Genomic DNA, 17073 nt, shown 5'->3' with positions numbered 1-17073 from the left:
ATTTTGAACAAGACAGACAACCAGGCAGCTTGCAGAGCAGTGGGCTTTCTGACAGACAGAAGGAGCAGGCTGGGGCAGCAATGGGAAGGTCAGTCCATGGAGCTGGTATCAGTTGAAAGGAAAAAAGAGACCTGAGGAAACTCCAGGATTTGAGCCTGCCTTCCACACATGGAAAGAATTAGCTAGCAAACATGCAGGAAAGGTTTTCTAGGTTGAGGGCAGTGTGTGTGCCAAGACCGGGTGGCAGGAGATGAGGGCTAGGGAGGTAAAGGGGCACTGAGTACAGTCTACTTTTAAAAAGAGTATGGAGATGAGATAGGGCATATAACAGCAAGTGTTGGGATTGAGGGGCAATGGTGGCATCCCACAATTCTAGGCTTGTAAGACCTCAGTGTAGTAGAAGTCACCTGGCAGTCTAATTGCAGATTATGACTGAGTAGAACTGAGAGGGAGCCTGAGATTCTCTATGGCCCACAAAATCTCAAGGAATGCTGCTGCCACCAGTCTGTGAACCACACTTTGAGAATCAGGCTTTCGGCAATAGGGAGTCATTGAATGTTTTAAGCAGGGATATGATTGTAGTCTAGTTTGCTTTGGAGAACAGGTATAGTAGAGGCTGTGAAGCTTCTGCAGGGTAAAAGTATGCAGGCAGAATAAAATATTTATTTTGTCTATATTGCCAAAACTTAGAATGGTGTCTAGCTCAAAATAGATAGTCAATAGGTATATGTATAGGGAACAAGCTAGCCATTTATGGTAGACTTCTTAAATGACAAAAAGGAAGATTGGGTGATAACCCACTCTTACATCAATCACTCATTTCTAGCCAGTCAAAACTGAGAATGTATCTTATAGCAATGGTTTTGTTAGGGTTTGGGCCTAGATGTCCCCCCAAAGCCTCATGTGGTCATAGGCTGGACCTACAGTGTGTGGAGCTGGAAGTGATTTGTGATGCAGTGCTAGGCTCAAGGGTGCTAGGATTAAGGGTGTGAGTGCTGCCCGCCCTAGGTAGTCAATAAGAGAAAAGGAGCAGGGAGACACTGTTAACTGCTTGCTACCTTTGCTGCCTTGTGTGAGCCACATTGTTTCTGCTTTGCCAGGCCTATTTGCCACCCCTGCCTTGGAGTCCACTGATTAAGGACTGAAACCTTACCAACTGTAAGCCGAATAAACCTTTTCCCCTTTAACTTTGGGTGTCGGGTATTTTGTCTCAGCAACAAGAGAAAAGTAACTAACAGCATTTTCAAATTTTTTTTTGCAAAGATCTGATTGCTTAAACAAAATCCTAAATGGAGGCCCAATATGTGAATCATGTAAAAATTCATTATGTGCCCGGATTGACCCAGGGGTGGAGCCTCCGGAACCTGCAAGCCTGCTCTTTCCTTTCTCCCCACTCCCAGATCCCCACTGCATCCTCCGAACTCTCACAAGCTTCAGTTGACCCAAGAAGCCAGCGCAATTTCATACCTGTCCCAGGGTAGACAAGCAGCCCTTCAGCAAAAGTCTTGGGTGGGAATTCTCTCATTTCTGGCCCCATTAACACAACTACAGAGTGCAGTCCTATAGGCTAGGATCATGAAAGACCCATCTTGGCAACTTCATGCCCAGCACAGGGACCTGAGTCCTGAGAGGCCCCGAGGGAAGGGTGATGAGCAGAGGCAGGTGAGGGAACTAGCGAGGCCTGAAGAGTGGACAGGAGTTCCCAGAATTTCAGACACATCACCCCTTCCCTCCTAAGCAGCAAAGATGGTGTGGACAGCACAGGCATGCAGGGAATGCAGCTGAGATTTTAGAAAATAGCAGTTTGGGATCCAAATCTCAGCTCAGGCATTTATTGACTATGCAGCTTTGGATACATACCGAGCTTCTCTAGGCTTGGGCATCTCATTAATACAAAAAGTATAACAAGCTCTCCCTTCAGAGAGGCGCAGTGCAGAATGAGTGAGTTACTGGCTGCAAGCGGTGTTTTCCATACCCTGCAGCCCTCTCTAGACACCGCCACTGCCAGCTCACACCGCCATGCTTCTGCACCGGTGTCTGCCCGCTGCATTTAAGCAGGAAGCATCAATCACTGACAAATCTCTATGCCCCCAGGTGATATTCCTAACCAGTTAGAGGCTTGGCATTTATTCGCAACTGCTTGTTATTGTATTTTTCAAATAGCTACGTATTTAAACATCATCAACCTGATTGCTTCTGAGGACTCGAGGCCCCTGTTCTGCACCAGGGAAATCCTCTCACTGGTGGATGCAATCAGTGGCACTTGTGGCTTAATGGAAAGGACCCCAGACCTCAGAACACTAGGATCAAATCCCAGCTCTGCTCCTTGCCAGCTCAGTGACCTTGGATAAATTGCTTAACCTATGAGAGGCTAATTCCCTCGATGAAAATAACATGTATTTGTGTGGAGCTTCATGGTCTCAAAGCCACATCCACCTGCCCATGTGACACTCTTACTCTGAATGGAGCTGATCCTTGTCACCTCCATGTTACAGAGCAACAACAACGAAAAACTGACTCTATCTGGGGCTTTGAATTCCAGTTCCCTTAAAAAGCAGAGTAATATAGGGCAAATCCTTGCCTACCTGATACTCAGATTAAGCAACACAACCAAAAGGCAAGCAAGTATCACCAGGCGCTTCAGCTCTCTATATAGTAATTGGGAGCCACTGTTCAGGTTTTCATCTTTTTTTTATTTTTATAAGCACACGTTTGCAGTACATAATCATTGCATTCATTGTGGAGAGTCAGCACGTGTCCGTTACGCATTAATTCTTTTTATTCCCCTTCCTTTCCCCAACCTCCCCCTTCCCTCCATCTCTAGTTCCCCTTCCCATTTGCAAAAGACTTTTTCCCCCCGTTTCCTGTTATCTTGTGTTCTATTTATTTTGCAGAGCCAGTCTTTGTGCTGCACCCTACTGTCATTTGCCAAGGATCACAAAGCTAGGTCTCGAGGCAGCTCTCCTGAGCCAGATTCCACACTCCTGCGCGCTGCCCTCTGCCATGTCGAGATGAGGATGCAGCACTTAGCCCTCAGGACGCAGAGTTAGCTGAGGCAGCACGACTGGCAGTGCTGTGTAAACAGCAGAGCTGCTAGGTCCGAGTCAGGCCCCAGCACTGTGTTTTCCTAGGGAGGCCGGGCTTCTCCCTCTAGTGAGGCATATCCAGTTGCTTTTCACAGATTATGAAAGGGAAGCCTAGACTTTTCCTAGATACTGTTGAAAATCAAATGATTTCCCAGTTCCTTTTTAGCTCCAGGATCTGACTCAGATGCCCTTTTCTTACACTCTTGAGATGGGGAAAGAAGGGCAGCTAGCAGCCTCTCCCCCCCACCTTACTGCAGGGTCAATCTCAGGAAGGTTGAGGCAAATTGGGATGTTGTCCAGCCATCTGGCCTCTATGTGGGGCCTGCCTGGCTCACTTGGGGGCTAATCCTGTTTTGTGATGCTTTCTTGGAAGGAGCACAGAGCCTAAGCCAATTAAAACTCTCTCTTTGAAGGTAGTTCAGGTTTCGGGGTGGGGTGGGGGGACAGGCTTGCACAGTGACCTGAAGTAATTGCTTCAGAGATTGCTCCCCTCTCCTCCTTCTTCGGGCCAGAGCTGGAGGACGACTGGGGATTTGTCTGGGGCGGATCCATCATTTTCTCACTCTCCAGGCCCACAGAGAGGGTCTCGTGAGTCCACAGGACAGACAAGGCAGTGGGGCATGAATACCTAACCACCTTACACACCAGGATGGCTTGCCCCTGGTACATGCCTAAAAAGTTCAGGGCCAGAATCCACACCAGAACATGCCTGCTCGAAATGGGGGCCCTTTCTATCTGCACAGAACTAAATGCGCATTACCTTGCATCCCAACACAGATTGGGACATATAATAGTTTCCTAGTAATATCTATTCAGTGACTGAATGAATAAATTGTGCTGAGCAGAGACATTCATGTCTCAATACAGTGTGAGTGGGGCAGAGAAATTCAAACCTACTTGTGAGCCAGAGCGAAATATTTTGTAATAATGATAAGAGGAAATATCCAAGTGCTGGCCTGTTCCAAGTGCTTTGCACATATAAACTAACACATATGAACTCATCACCAGCAGTGCTATCAGGAAAATAGAAATAGCATTTCCACCTTGGAAAAGAGGTGCGGAGAGGTTAATTATCAACTGCTGGCTCATGGGAGGAGGCCAGGCTATACCCTATATACCCAAGTCCTTCCAGTTCCAGCCCTGGAGGAAGCCAGCAGCCCAAGTCCACACCCTCTCCAAGGGAGCTGCCTCTGAGTCTGGCACAGTTAACTGAGGTTAATAACCCTAGAAAAGCAGAACTGATGGAGTGACAGGCAGAGTTTCTAATGAAAACAAACTTAGGGCTGTAATCAAGAGAACAAAGTGAGGTCTGGCCTCAGGAAGGCAGAATTCAGTGACCCAGGTGCAACATTAGCCCGCCGTGGGGCAAGGGCCAGGGGAGCTTCCCCATGGAGAGGATAGGTGCAGGGCCCTCTGGCAGTAGAGAGATGCCACGACCACCAAGGAAGCTCTGCCTCAGAGCCTGGAGAGCATGGACCGTATGGAGAGACATACTTGCCCTATCTCTGGTGGCTGCCAGGGAAGTAAACAGAGCCTTCTCAGCTAGAGCTCAGGGCCATTCTGGAGATTACCTTAGTGTAGAGAACAGTGGGGAAGGATGTGCAAAAGGAAGGGGCCGCCTGAAACCAGAGAATGCAGAGTTGAAAGCTCACATCTGCAGGTCCCTCATCAATGGGGTCCTTGCTATGGAGCACATGACCTGGACCTGGGCTGATAGCAGAGCTTTTAAATGTTCCTGTGTTTGCTGGGCGGTTTCTTCCCCAACGTGGGCACCCCATTTGGATCAGGGCTGGATGGGATAAGTTCACACAGGACTTGTGCTAACAGGCATCTCTGATCCCTAGCAGTAGTGCTCACACTGTGGCAGGCTTCTGCTCCAGCTGGGAGCTTGTTTTTTACCAGAGTCCTCTTAGGATGGGGTTCAGCACGCCTTAAACATGCGGAATTCATCCCACAACATTCCCTCCTAACTGTGGGGGTAGTTAGGCATTTTCTTGTCTGTCTCGCCCTCCGGATGCATGGAAAATTTAAGGGCAGACCTTTGCCCTCCAAGTCGAAAGAGCAGGTCTTCAGCAGAGTCCCGGCTCAGGCAGCTTGATGGCTGTGTGACTCAGAAACAAGGTGTTTTGCCTCACTTACCTTCAGTCCTGTATCTAACAAAGGATTATAGTACAGATTCTCAGTCATTAGCTATTTATTCAGTTAGCCATAATCTATGAAGTTCCTACTATTTGTAGGGCTGAGAGCTTGGGACTCCATGCTGAACAAATAGATACAGTGCCTACTTTCATAGAGTTTGGAGCATGTAATTGAGCAATTACTTAAATATAAATATAATACAAATACAATTTTAATAAGTTTTCCCCAAAAGAGAGGTATCAGATGGTAGGTTAAATCATAAAAAATGTGGAAGAAATTTGTAAGCTCTGAATCACTGTTTAAACATTAGGGATTATCCTTATTATCTACATAACATTTCACTTGTGTTTTTAAATTAATCGCCTGGGTCTCAATTTCTTCATCTGAACAAGGAAAATTATAAAAATACCTGGGTCAGTTAGCCTTTGTTATGTAACATATCACCCCAAAAATATAGTGGCTTACAGTGAGCAATTGTTGCTTCCTGTTTCTAAGGATCAGTATTTTGGGCTGGGAAGAGCTGGGTGGTTCAGCTAGTTTTCTCTAGGCTTACTCATGTGGCTACGATCTTCAGTAGTTCACTGGCTCACCCTTTTGGCAACAAGTATGCTAGCCTTGGCTCTTAAATGATGGCTGTTTTCCAAAACCAGCAGGAGAAGGCAAGCCCAAACACTCAAGGTTTTTTCATGCCTCTGATTTGAGATTGTTAGTGTCATTTTGGCCCATTAGCCTACACAAGTCACATGACCAATCCCAGAGTCAGTGAGGGCAACTACACAGATTTCGCATAGTAAAAAGTATGATTCCTTGAGAATCATTACTATAGCCATCTTCCACCTTATCTAACTTCCAGGGTTTTTCTGAAGGTTTAGTAAGAAATATGTGATATCATGCTTGTGGTGTTTGTATTCACAGTCGAGTCTGCACATACTAGATGTATAAGAATTGGTAGGTAAGTATGAATAGGCAGGTTACAACCATCTTAAAGACACAATATGGAACCAAACAGCAAGTGATTGGCCAAAACAACCTGCAAAGTGTGGCACTGTGACTAGAAATCACAGGATGCCAAAGCAGTGTGTGATAATGACACTGCATTAGATTCAATGATTTTCACAGTGGTGTTTTAAGGAAGGAATGACTCACCAAAAGCAACTTTTTCAGACAAATAAGGCCAGGATGGAGGCAAAATAGGTGAGACCTGAATCCCAGGAAGGTATATAGCTATTTATCCTGAATACTGATGTAACGTTTACACCTGTTGTTTACTGAGTCTATATTCTGTGCCAAGCATAATGTGAATTATTTCCATGAATTTTCTCATTTAAGTCTCTAGACAAATCTGTAAGATGATAGAAACTACTGCTCTTTTATAGAGAAAGACTTGAGAGTTTATTTGTCCAAAGTTCCACAGGGAGTATATAGTAGGTTCAAGTTCAAATCTAGCTCTGTTTGATTAAAAACAACTTGACTCCAAACAACCTTATTTTTAATTGAAAGTTGTACTGAGATAATTGTGATTCATATGCAGTTGTAAAAAATAATACAGACAGCTCCTATATGCCCTTTACCCAGTTTCACTAGTGGTAGTATTTTGCATTCATATTTCCCATTGTCCTTGTACTTGAGTGTGTACTTACTTCTCTGCTAACTGATCCCAAATATAGATGAATATATACAATAAAAATGGTGCATGTTTCTGTTACCATAGGCATCCTTTATATTGCTTGTTATAGCCATACCTCTTCCCCACCCCTTAAGGCCTAGCAACCACCAATTTGGGACCTACTTCTGAAGTTCTGTCATTTGAAAAAATATTACATAAATGGAATTGCACAATAGTCAGCCTCTTGCAGTTGGCTTTTTTTTTTTTAACTCAGCATAATTCCTTGGAGATTTATTAGTATCATCTCATTCATTTTTCTCTTTCAGTAATATTCCATGGCACTCCACCATTTATTTAAACATTCCCCTGTTAAAGGATATTTGGACTGTTTCCAGTTCTTGGCTATTATGAAAAAAGCCTCTGTGAATATTGTTGTATAGGCTTTCAGGTGAATATAAGTTTTCATTTCTGAGGGATAAATGCCCACAGGTACAATTGCTAGGTTGTATAGTAAGTTTTAGTAAACCAAAGTTTAGTAAGCCAAACTGAGTGATCCAATTTCTCTGCATCCTTGAAAGCATTGAGTTGTCATTTTTTTTTTAATTTTAACCATTCTGATAGGTATGGGCTACTAGATCATTGTGATTTTAATTTGCATTTCTCTGATGGTCACTGATGTTGAACATCTTTTCCATGTGCTTCTCTGCCATCTGTATATCCTCTTTGGTAAAATTTCTATTCACATCTTTTGGCTATTCTCTAATTGGAATGTTTCTTTTTTTATTGTTTTGAGAGTTCCATATATGATCTAGATACTAGGCCTTTGTCGATATGTGTTTTGCAAAAAAAATTTTCTCCTACTCTGTAGCTTGTCTTTTTATTCTCTCTCTCTCTCTCTCTCTCTCTCTCTCTCTCCTAACAGAGTTTTTTGCAGAATGCACATTTTGAATTTGAGTAAGGTCCAATTTATCAGTCTTTCATTTTGGGATTGTACTTTTGATATAAAGCCTGAATTTTAACCACCATTTTCAACTGCTTTCCAGAGCTGGTCTTGTTCTAAGGAGGAGAGATTCTCTTGTTCCTGTGTTTTTAAAGCATAGAAGTAGGGTCAACAAGAAGGTTCTTAAAGAAGCAAATTTAGCTCACTGTCAGCATGGTCTGTGGAAGACCAAGTTTAGAGGATGAAATGTGTTAGGGGTAAGCACTCTGTCATCAGAGATCCAGCACGGGCTGGCTGGTGTCCATGCAAATCATAGAAGGAATCCAACCTTCAGATGGGGCTTGGTTGGCTATATCCTTTATACCCCCTTCTAACTCTGAGAATCCTGGAGAATAGTTTTTTAATTACCCTTACCTGAACTGGGGTTTCTAACAAATATATCCTCCAAAGACTATCTAGGTTTAGAAATTTAGAAAGGCTTTGGGGTAGTTTCACCAGACTCAATAGGAGGTGGCCCGCAGGATCTTCCAGGTATGCAGGTAGGGACAGAAGGCACAGAGTACTCAGTCTCAGGCTGTGAGGCCTATTCCCGGCTCCCTGCACCTATTTTAGGGGCCAGCTACACAGCTGCCTGTCCTATTTCCACCCTAGCATCCCTTTCTCTGTTCAGCCTGCCCCAGAGAATCCCTTACTTTAAGGCACTTACAAGACTTAATTACCGATGGCAAAGTCCTTTGAGGCCTTGGATGAAAGGGATGGAAGCAGTGCAAGGCTTGATTAGGCGTGTAGAACTCTGGGCACAATTAGCTCCATGAGAGACTGGCCCTGCCTTTATCTGTCTCCAGTTCTCTGTGACTTGCAGCGGCTAATTATTGAAATAAAAATTGCCCGGCCACCCAGCTGCTGGAAAGAGGGCTCTAATAGCTATTAAGTCTACCTTTAATGATTAGAAATGGAGGCAGCTTCAGGCAGTTAGGGTTTTCCCATCATTATGGGCCTTTTTCTCACCTCACTGAGACTTGGGTGCCCAGAGATGTAAATGAAATTCTGTCAAAGCCACCTTTTCCTGCATTGCTTGCCGTGTGGCTTCCCCTGCTGGTATGCTTTGTCTACAGACAGGACACCTCTTTTGCCCCCCACCAAGCAGTGGCAGTCATTGCACCTTACAGAGTTCCCCACCCTTGACGATGTTTTAAAGTGTGTGTGTGTGTGTGTGTGTGTGAGCCCTCGTGTGCTCGTGCATGTGTGTGTTCTGGAACACCAGAACAGTTCTCAGGCATAGATTAAATATGATGCCCCACCAGCCCATGTGACAGATGAGAAAATTGAGGCAGTCAAAGAAAGAAACAGAAAGAAGCTAACAGCTCCTGCCTCTATCTGCTGGGATATAAGTGAGAAAAAAAATCACAGCCCATCATATTTCTGCGTCCTCCTCTCCACAACAAACTTCTGAGTGACTCTCAGTGGGCACGTTTGCCATCTGTACAAATCTGGGAGGTCATGTGGACTCAATGTACATCTGTGCTAATCTGGGCCCTTGGAGGAAAGGGTCGGGCACCTGAACAGGCCACAAGAAGAAAGTGTACCTTGAGTGCTACTAGATGGCTGTCACCAGTGGTATTCAAGCTGCTTTGGTGCTCTCACCAAACACAGACAAAACCAGAGTGTTTTGTAGCTAGAAGAAATCAGTGCCAGATGGAACTTAAGGAGAGTTGTGTCTTTTTATTCACTTTGATTCGGTTTAGCAATATCTGGATATACCTCTGGGCTGTTCTCAACATTGAGGATACATGAGGATGTAGGACCCACCAAAGAACTAATGGTCCTAGTCTGAGGTTTTCCCTGACAAAAAAAAATTGAGTCAGAGACATCCAAGGACACCCTACTTGCTCTAAGAGCCTATGAGAGCAGAAGATGAGAGGTGAGAAGAATGTTGGGGGGCCTTTTTCATACCATTGTTGTGTGGGATCCAGTTCATCATAAGCTGATAGAGGACCTGATTCACAGGAACACACAGGGAAAATGGGAAGGGTGTATATGACAAAAATGGGAAGTTCCACCCTCTGGGTCTCCCCTGCCTCTGCCCCTCCAGGAATGTTGGAGCCTGTTAACCCCTCAGTGCTCTAAGCTTCAAAGAGAGTCACAGTGCACCTTTCTCTTTCCAAACAGCGCTTCAGGAGTCCATGGCTATTGAGTGCAAGTGTGCATTTACACATGTGTTTGTGCACACACACCAAACACAGCACCCCCAAAGAGATACTAGCCCAGATAATCCTGCTGTCCTCTCAGTTGTGTCTCGTAGGAGGGACTGATCAGGACTTCTTGATTTCCATCTCTTCTGCCTTATGATGTCAGTGCCAAGCATAAGGCATAGGTACCAAGTGTGCCCACAGCATATAAGCCCAGAGGCTACTGTGGTTCATAAAGCATGTCCCCGTTCCAAATAACAACCCAGGAGGTACCAGGATCCTCATTGCCATTTTGTAAATGAAGATATTGAGGCTCAAGTAGAGTCATGCTTGTATATGAGTAGATAACACCCAAGGGTCACAGGAGGGACTTTAATCTGAATGTATTTGTTTCTGAATTCTACACATACTACAAATGTTGAGTGCTACTTGCCTTCTGAAGAACAGAAAGTCCATTAAGTGCCATTGCCCAAAAATTTTTTCATGCATTATGTCATTTGCACCTCCAGCAGCGTTTCCTAAGATGGTCCAGTGATTTTCAGTTTTATAAATGAAGACTCATGAGGAGTCTTGGTCACATACCTCAAGCCCCACAACAGCTCACAGCAGAGCTGGAATGTGAGCCCAAGGCAGCTGACTTCAGTGCAGCTGCTTGTCACTACTGAGCTTTACTCCCTCTGGGGGCATAATGGAGGCTGGAATGTGGCTGGACCTGAGGAAGTTGTCTCTCAGAGTCTAGGTTCCAAAGTGTGATCCTGCTGTTAGCATCGGGAGAAGCTATCTTGCTGTACCCTCCTGGTCACCAGAGCACTTCTGAGCTGAGGCCTAAAGAACAGAAAGAATGTCTCTAAATCCTCCCAGAGCTGCCATGACTGAGGTCCAGGGTCTAAGCGAGAAGACAGATGAAAAAGAGGAATTCTCTTCTCCTGCCAGCTGTGGCATTCACCAGAACTTCCTTCAGGCTCAGGACTCCTTCCTGCTAAACTAAAAGTCTCACCATTTCCAGGAGCCTCATACTCATGCCTTCTTCTCTGAGGGGACTGGTTTCCCCCCAGACTCTCTCCTGCCGGCTCAGATAGAAGCCTAATGGGAGCCCCAGGTAATTACAGGCTAAGACTTAGTCACAGTAGGGGACGTGTGATTAATCAGCCTCTCTCTCTGCTCCTTTGATTATCTCATAGTGTGCACTTAGAATGAGCCCATACTAAGTCAGGCAAAAGAAAATTCTTTAAAGAAAGTTGGCATTCAGATAAATGAGGGATGGAGGATACAGCCTTGACCCTCAAAGGAGCCTTGGGGGATGGGGGACAAGTCCCAGTCAGTAGGACTGAGCTGTAGAAGAGACAGGCAGTTTCCCAGGGTGTCATTTAAGAAGAAACTGAGCCAGCTCAGTCTGAAGCCCTACAAGGCCTGGTTTCTGTGAAAGTCAATTGCTTCACCAGGAAGGAAAGATACGTTGGGTACAGGAGAAAGAGGTATGTAGAGGACAGCAGTCTGTACCAAGAGGTTCCCAGTGGCTTCAGTACAGTGGGAGAGACAGCATACAATGAGGGCAACTTGCTCTTCCGTCCCTGGCTGGCTCCTCCTCAGCTTGGCCAAATCAGGTCAGGTGTTACCTTCCTCCAAGCAGCAGAGACCACTCCATCGCTGACCCCTGACTGTCTTGCGTCCTTTGTGTTGGAGCCACCTGTAAATGTTTCTTTTCTTCTCTGACTGCTCCATGGGTTCCTTGAGGACTGAGACACATGCAACCCAACTCCCTGTCTTCCCACCTGGGCCAAGATCGTATTTTTTTTTTTAAATCTTACCGAGTTGATTGGTACTTTTTAAGTATACAGCACAGTTACATTCATCATTGGGATCTTGTACCCTTACATGACAGGCCTTGGTTCTCATTTTTTCCCCTTGTCCCTGCCCTCCCTTCACCCCCTCTACCCTCCCCTATTTACAAAAACTTTCTTTCCATTTTTTCCTTTCTCATATTTTTCTTGTCCCTTATTTCCTTTCCCCTACCCTTCCCACTTCCCCTACACCTTTGGCCCTTTTCTTCCTATTTCACATCATCAGTTATACAATTTGGATCTTATTTACACTTTTAGTTTTTCATACCAGAGAAACTATTTGGTATTCACACATGTGTGTCTTATTTATTTCACTTAAGACTATTGGGCCAGGATCTTATAAAGCCTGGTTAGATGGGAGAGAGTGAGCCAGGATGGATAAACCTGGAGGCAAAGGTTACCAGGAAGGAGAGGGTTTGAAAAGCATAAGAGGGATATTCATGCTGAAGAAAGGACTGGAGGGCACACACTGGCCCCGCCTTCAGCGTGGAAGGGCTACTGCTGGAGCAGAGGCATTAGATTGACTTCCTGGGGCCCAAAAGAGTGGGGGTAATGGCTGCCTAAGGAAAGAAGTTAAAAGGAGGCAGATTTCAGCTCTCTATCAGGAAGAAGACCTGTCCCTGGAGGCAGCAAAGGCCCAGCATTGCAGGTCATTTGACTGGGGAGGGTTTGAGTATCTGAAAAGGTCAGGAAACAGCTGACCTTCAATGTTATCTGCAACGTGAACACATTTTCTGACTCTAAGATGCCACTGTTTGTAAAGGGAAATTATTGGCTGGTAAATGGCTTGGGGAGAAAGAAAGAATAGATCAGGGATCTGGAAAACACAGGCATTGTAAAACCGCCCATTGGTTGAAGGGTTATTGTGTCCCACTCCCACACATGCCCAGCCCTTGGAGGAGTCAGGCAGCTTTAGTGGGAGCTCTCTCGGCTGGGGATCAGAGCCACCCACCCTTTGATAGCTGGCTTCTGACAACCCTCCAACAGAAGGACAAGATAGCTCCTGTAGACAGTGGCACCATCTGTCACCTGCCTGACAGCTGCTGATTAGGGATGTCCCCACAGCCAGGCTGGGCACACAGCCACATGCCAGCACACTCCCAGGAAAGCCCTATCCCTGGCCCAGTGTGCTGTTCCATGCAGGCCCATCAAGAAGCAGCTGTGAAAGCCCTTCCTCCTAGCCCAGCAGGAGTCAGGGGCTAAGGAAGATCAGAAGCACCAACACTATTAAAACAAAATAAAAGAACATACAGACCATCTTAGCAAATTAGGATAAGGATCATCACATGAGAAGCATGTAAGTAGAAGTAAAAGGTTGAACATCAGCATAAGCCAGACCCAGGTTTAAATCTTGGCTCTGTAGATTTCTTGCTACAGCCCTCTCAGTGAGGTGCTTAACCTGTCTAAGTTCTGGTTCTTCTGTCTATAAAATGGGGTTAATTTAGGGTGTGGTGAGGATTAAATAAGGTAAAGAGGTATGGAAATACCTTGCCATCACTACTACTATGATTGCTGTTGTAATATTAAAAAAAAGGCAAGGGGATCCCCCAAAGTGACAGCCAGAGAAATGTGCTCTGGGTTCGATGACAGAGACCATAGACTTGGGAACCAGAGCTCCAGAATTCCAGTACCAGAAAGTTATATGAACTTGAACATCACTTTGCTCCTCTGAACCTCAGTTTCCAAATCTATAAAGTGGGAATAAGGATGCCCTCTTTTTTGGTTGCCCATAGCTCACCAGAACACCTGAATAAAAGCCACAAGAATAAGGGCCAAACCTGCCCCTCCATGCTCCATTTTAAAACAAAGGACTTACAAGACCAAACTTGGGAAGACTAAGGAAAATAAAATTTATGGTTTCATACACACCCAGATACTACCCAGGACTTACATTTTGTGGGACACATTTTAGCTCTAAAATATTTATGGGTACTTTTTGACACACAAAGAACTAAAAATATCACTTTGTGCTTATGTTAAGCAAAATTTATAAAACTTTAGTCCAACAGGAACTCAGTCAATTTCCTGGCTTGCTTCTAGCTGTTCCTGAGGTTTCAAGGTAACCAGAGTGAGAACAGCTCCCATTTCCCTGCAGGCTCTGGCCAGGCAGAAGTTTCTTGGCAGCACTGAGCTGTCTGTGAATCTCTCTCTACAAAAGTTCCAGGCCCCAGCCCTTTGTTAATATCTCTGGAGCTCCTCAAAAGTCCAGGCTTGCTTCTTGAGTTTCTCCACAAATGTGAAAAACTCTTTTTTATATATATCACCCTTTCTCCAAGAGCCTCCCATCCTAGTCACTCTTTCTGGCCATCTCCTGGCCACCCGAGGTGTCAGGGCCTGAAAACCAGCTGGAGGACATGGGTCCTCCATGGCTTCCCCAGCAGGCTCACTGCCACTTACACTTTGCAGTTTAGCACCCACTGATATTGTGGAAATATCTTCATTTCTTCTACCTCATTCCCAAACTTCATCTCTAACCTTTTTCCTTCCCTGAAGCCTGAACTCCAGGAATAAGTAGGTTTCTGTCTGCTATGAGTCCATTCATTCACACTCTCACCAAAACACCATGTTTCAAACTGTGGGTTGCAACCCATTAATAATTCCACAGAAGTAGAATACTCTAGGAAATATCAAATTCAACCCTCAGAGCAAGGAAGCAAAGTTTTGTGAAATGTTTGTCTTAGTTAGAAATTTGTAGTTGTGTTTGTGTGCCCTGGATTGTGATATAAGTATATTTTTGTTCTAGTCGGAGAGATTTGGAAGCCACAGATGTAGACCTCTTTTCTCTCTTTACCTCAAAACCTCCTGGCTTCACTCACATTTTACCCAACATTCTTCAGTCTCCATTTAAAACATTATTTGGTCACTGTCCCTGGCCTGAGGTGCCTGACCATCTGACCACTTTTGACCCACCTCGTCCAGGACTTGGGACCCTCTGATGTCCTTCTGTGCCTCGCTCCCATCTGACGCACTCACCATATAGAAGCTTCTAAGAGTCAGAAGTGCTGGTCTTGTCCTCTGACACCTCGCCTCAAACAAGGCCTGGAAAAGCGGGGCAGGAACTCAGAGTTGGGAGAGAAGGGAAAACTACAGATGGGAGGGAAAGGAGAGAGAAAGGATCTTCCTGTGCTACCTTCTTATATCTTCTGCAGCACTCGGGATGGAAAAGGAACTTAGCGATCATTTACCAAGTGAGTTAGCCTAGGGTACTAAGTGCTCAGTACTTATCTTGAGGTTTAGATGTTGTCTTATGGTGTAAGTCTAGAGCCAAACACTTGGAAACAATATGATCTAGAGCAAGTCCATCTCCTTAAACTTATTATCTCATTGGTAAAATAAGAGAAAATATAAATTGAGAGAATAACACCTCACTCATGCAGTTGTTGTAGGGAGTAGAAGTAAAATGTACACAGTGTTCAGTACATAGGCAGGTGTTCAGCTAATAGGAGCTTTTCTTATTGTCCCTGGTTGGCTTTTTCCCATCCGGATGATATTCTGATCACCAGTTACCACCAGGTGTTTCCCAGGCCTCCCCACCTTCAGACATCTGTCAAAGCTTCTAGATTCACCCAAGCCCAGCTCTAAGTAAAGGAAAAACAAATCAAAACCAAAAAAGCCAAAATATGGATTTTAGAGTCAGAGTCCTGGGTTTGAGTCCCAGCCATGTCCTTCGCTAGCTGTGTGAACACAGTCAACTGCACAGGTCATTTAGCCTGGTCTCTACAGTGGGAAATAACTCAGGTTCTTAGGTTCAGGTCTAGAAAGGGTTGAACTCTGCGTATAATACACACAAGAGTGATAAAAATATACAGTGAGTATGTAATTTTTTAAATTTACAGTAAAAGACCCATTGCCATTTATACCCCTCAACATATTTCCCCTCTCTTGCAACACAACTGCTGCTGCACAAGACTGATCTGTCACCATTGATGGAGGCAAACTCTTCTCTGAAGGTACCTTTGTGATGTTCAGGTTATTCTTGGAGAAGAGTCTCAGGAAACAGGCTCTCAGGACCAGATCCATGGCCAAGTCAGTGCCAGGGTCATGTATATCTCCTAAGTGTGGCCGATGTCAGCTGCCTCACATGGGAGCCATATGCTCCGTCTTTATTGTAAATTTCAGTGGCAGAAATAATATTCACCTTGCAGAGGTGACTATTTACTTGGCTGCTTGTACATCTCAGAATATCTTCGCCTGCTCGGTTAGTCTGTTTGAGCAAAGTAGTCACAGAGTTTGTTGGTTTGAAATAACAAAAGCAATAATGATAATGATAGTAATGATTTTCCAACTCCTTATGCCTATATAGAACATTACAGCTGACAAAGAATCCAATAAATCCATGCTAGGAGGTAGCCAGGGCAGGACTGACTCCTAACCTGGAGCTCATGCTTTCACTCATGGTGGAAGGCATGGAAGGAGATTCCAAGTAAGACAAATCCTGCTCTCGGTTTTCTACTAGATTATGGTTTTAGGCCAATGTTTAATTCTCTGAGTCTCTGGTTATTCCCCAAAATGTGACCACTTCACAGAGGTGGGAATGATGAGAGTTAAACATGATCATCTAACTAAAGTCCTTCGCCCTGTGCTGGACTATGGCAAACCCTGGGTAGATAGTAGCTAATGGCATTATTAGTTGAACAATGCTGATGATGATTGCTGAAAACCAGCCACAAAGTAAAAGAGGTGAAGCTATACCACGTGTTAGGATCCTTACAGGAAACAGAGCTCACCCCAGATGGTTTAGGTGAACAGACTTTGATAAAGAGGCAGAAGAGGGGCAAGTTCAGGGAGTTAGCCAAGATGGTGAGGTGCTGGGGTCTGTAGTAGCAGGAAACTAGTGCACCTGTGTGTCTGGACAGATGAGGGCAGAGAAAGGTACTAGCAGAGCCCAGTACAAGGTGAAGACCTTGAAGAGGACCATCTGGAGAGAGGTGGTGTGGACAGAGGCTGACGGAGTAGGAGAGAGCGGGATGACATGCTCTGATCTTCTTTCTGCTCCTGTCCCCTGTCTCCTTTTAGCACACGCATCCAACAAACAATGAATGCAGAGGCAGGTGCAGTGATGTAAAAGAGGGCAGGGGTGCAGTAGGCAGCTCTGTTGGGGAGGAAATGGAATGTGTGTATCAGGAATAGGCACTTTGAGGGGACAGTTTGTTCTGCAGCAGTGACAGGAAACAGAGAGTCAGGAGAGTTAGGAGCATTATCTGCAGCATCCTGGAATCTCACACCTATGAGTTCTATGAGTAGTGGGGAAGCCAAAGGTTGGCAGGTATCT

General features: G+C 45.0%; 1 protein-coding gene across 1 annotated transcript in view; it reads left to right on the top strand.

The window, feature by feature from the left end:
• Positions 1-17073, top strand: part of Tenm4 (teneurin transmembrane protein 4) — a 724757-nt gene that overhangs the window by 307512 nt on the left and 400172 nt on the right. The gene's annotated exons all lie outside the window — the stretch shown is intronic.

The sequence above is a fragment of the Fukomys damarensis genome, unplaced genomic scaffold, assembly GCF_012274545.1.
Source record: "Fukomys damarensis isolate Sample0158 unplaced genomic scaffold, DMR_v1.0_HiC HiC_scaffold_16, whole genome shotgun sequence".
Classification (NCBI taxonomy): domain Eukaryota; kingdom Metazoa; phylum Chordata; class Mammalia; order Rodentia; family Bathyergidae; genus Fukomys; species Fukomys damarensis.
The sequence above is the reverse complement of the archived record's forward strand: the minus strand, read 5'-3'. Positions and strand labels throughout refer to the sequence as shown.